The sequence below is a fragment of the Cyprinus carpio genome, chromosome A11 (assembly GCF_018340385.1).
Source record: "Cyprinus carpio isolate SPL01 chromosome A11, ASM1834038v1, whole genome shotgun sequence".
NCBI lineage: Eukaryota > Metazoa > Chordata > Actinopteri > Cypriniformes > Cyprinidae > Cyprinus > Cyprinus carpio.
The window spans coordinates 25,704,414-25,707,456 of record NC_056582.1 but is presented as its reverse complement, the minus strand read 5'-3'; the positions used below and the strand labels follow the sequence as shown (position 1 = coordinate 25,707,456).

General features: G+C 40.0%; 1 long non-coding RNA gene across 1 annotated transcript; it reads right to left on the bottom strand.

Moving 5' to 3' along the window:
• Positions 1-1,810: 1,810 nt before the first annotated feature.
• LOC109077353 lies at positions 1,811-2,504 on the bottom strand. The gene is made up of 3 exons (XR_006161191.1): positions 2,447-2,504; positions 2,210-2,305; positions 1,811-1,828 (listed from the first exon to the last, which is right to left on the bottom strand). It is a non-coding gene; the product is annotated as an uncharacterized LOC109077353 (long non-coding RNA).
• Positions 2,505-3,043: the final 539 nt, after the last annotated feature.

Here is a 3,043-nt window from a genome sequence, read left to right as displayed (position 1 = left end):
CAGTTTAAACCAAGATACAGACAAAGAATATGCAATATTTAGGAACGTAAACTTTTAACAGAAAACACTTAAACGGCGCAGGAAACCCGCAACGAACTGCGGACGTGATGACGTCGACACACCCGCGCGACAGTAGAACGTGCCAGAAATACTATGCAACGGTAGATCCTAATAGCAAGGCAGATATAAAACATGTAAAACACAACAACATCTCACATAAAAATATTATTTAAAAAAGAAAAAGAATTAAAAAGTGGCTATAGGCTATAATTTCACTTTGTCAGGTAGAAAAATGGCATGGAATATTTATGAAAAGTTGAACAAAAAATCATTTACTGAACAAGCATATTATATTTACATCAAAAATATGTAAGATCATTTAGTGATTTTAAAACTGAAAAGCAAATTAAAACAAAAATAGGGCTGGAGCACATAATGTTTTCAGCTTTTTAATGATAAAATTCATTATTTTAATCTTGCTTTGAATATTGAGTAAATTCATTTATTATAACTGACAGGGTGTGTGATGATCAGTGGGCTTGAGTTTATTAACCTCCATCATTAAGGTATGGACCCAAAATATGGATAGAGTTTTTCAGTGAAAGACTGAACAGTGAAAGAGTAGATATGAGAGCTGGACTCCACATCATAAAAGGAGACCAGGACCTCCCTCATAATCCACAAACACACCGACCCGCTGCGGCTTCACTCTCAGAGACAGAGAGACAGAAGGATCATCACAGGCTTCATATTCATCTCCATTCTTCAGAATCACAGTCCAGTATCATTACTGGGTCTCAGTGTGATCTGTCCCTTTCCTGGTTAATGGCATTCTCTGGCCACTCCTAAATCCCAATCAGTGTCCTTCCCTTCACCTGCACCTCAAAATAAAATCTCCCTGAGGAGATCCCTCCTTTCCCAAGACACAGACACATGTATCAAATCTCTCTGGGTGTGTCTGGGGAGTTTCTGTCTAATGTCTCCACATCTCACTTGTTTTCCATCATCAGACAGAATGAGATATGGTTGAGCTGTATCAGGATCCAGAGTCACATCCACTGAGTGGCAAACAGAGAATACAGATATTCTGTGACGCTGATGTTTTAATATTTAATCCAGTGTGTAATCAGATTGTAATGCAGTAATGAAGCAGTGAGTGTAATGAATGTAAACTAGTGTAGTGCATACAGCACACTGTAGACCTGCATACTGCTGCATCCACTTCAGCTCTGTAGAGACTAACGGCAAGAAAACATCATCAGATCTGAAGCTTATATTTAAAGGATAGAGTTACACTTATCATGTTTCTATCTGATCAGTGTGTGTATTGATGTACCGTTTAGTGTGAGTTTCTCATCTTTAGTGTCCTTCAGTTGAGTCAGAGCTCTCCTCAGAGTCTCCAGACTCTCATCAGTCCTTCATACTGATCTCAGGCCAGTTTCTGGTGTTTCTAGAGCTGCACAGGGAATGAGTGAATCTACAGCAGGACTGGTGTTGAGAGGAGAATCCTCATCAGGGGAGAGGAGAAAATCTTCAGCATGTCATATCCTGCATCATCATTGATCAGAGAGATGAGATTCATGTTGACTGACCTGTAGGAGGTGGAGGTGATCTTCAGTGTGTGAGAGCTGCTCCAGCTCAGTGTTTCTCATCTTTAGCTCAGTGATCTCCTGCTCCAGCTCTTCAATCAGCTCTCGCTCCCTGTTTTCTCTGCTGCTTTCTGCTGCTCCTCCATCATCTCCAGCAGTTCAGTCTGATGTCTCTCAATGGAGCGGATGAGATCAGTGAAGAGCTCGACACGGACTGCTTTCTCCTTCTCTGTGTTTCTCTGGTCAACCAGGACAGGCAACAAATTATGAGCAGTGTTTGCTAACAGAAGAATCTGTGTAACTATTGCTCATACATATTTGTTCACATACATAGGCTACATGTGTTTTCAGAATCCCTCAAATGAAGTATTTAAACGTCACCCTGCACCCTGGACGAGAGCAGAACAAGCCCTGGACAGTTGTTTTTAGTTGTTGTTTTTATTTGGCTGTTGCTGTATATATTTTAGTGTGATAGTCATCTGTGAAGGGCTGTCACTCATTCGTTTGATTTGTTTGTGTTTTAGTTTTGTTATTGTTATGTCTTGTCAATGTCTCTAAACATTGAAGTTTGTTTCAATAATAATATTAACATTTATTTTATTCTTGTTTAATTCAGTCACTTTTCTGACTTCTGCTGAGTGTTTGATGTCTTGAATCTTCTTGATTCTATTCTTGATCATCAGCTGCACGTCTTTCTGTGTCTTCATCAGTTCAGTCTATAGAGAGAACAACACAGACACGTTTATCATAACACAGATTAAACACAATATGTTTTCATAATAAACTTTTATTTCACAACATGAAATAAAATCTGATTCCTCATGATATCAGTCCTTTAAAAGAATAATAACTTCTACCTTCTTCTCTTGACTCTCCTCTTCTATAGGAACAGTGTTGTGGGTTCTTGGTCTGTCTCGGTGCAGAATGAACACACACATGTCTGATCATCTCTACAGAACAGATCCAGAGGTCTCTCATGTTTTCTGACATATATAGTCCTCCAGATTACTCACAGGATCCATCAGTTTGTGTTTCTTCAAGCGTGTCACTCTCAAATGAGGCTCCAGGTGAGTTTCACAGTAAGAGTTCTGACACACCAGACACGACTTCAGCGCTTTCAGCTTTCTTTCCTCACAGAAGTCACACAGAACTTCAGGCTTTTTTCTCAGGACTTTTTCTTCTTACAGTGATCTACGAGCTCTCGGAGTGTGGTATTAATCTTGAGATCAGGTCTTTGTTTGAATGTTTCTTTACAGTATGGACAGCTGCAGGTCTGGCTGTTGTCCCAGCACTTATTCAGACAGATCTTGCAGAAGTTGTGTCCACATGGAGTCGAGACTGGATCAGTGATGCACATCCAGACATACAGAGCACTGAATCTCCTCCGACAGTGAACTCATGGAGGATGACATTACTGGAAAGAGACATTATTTAGGATTAGTGTGAACTCCTTC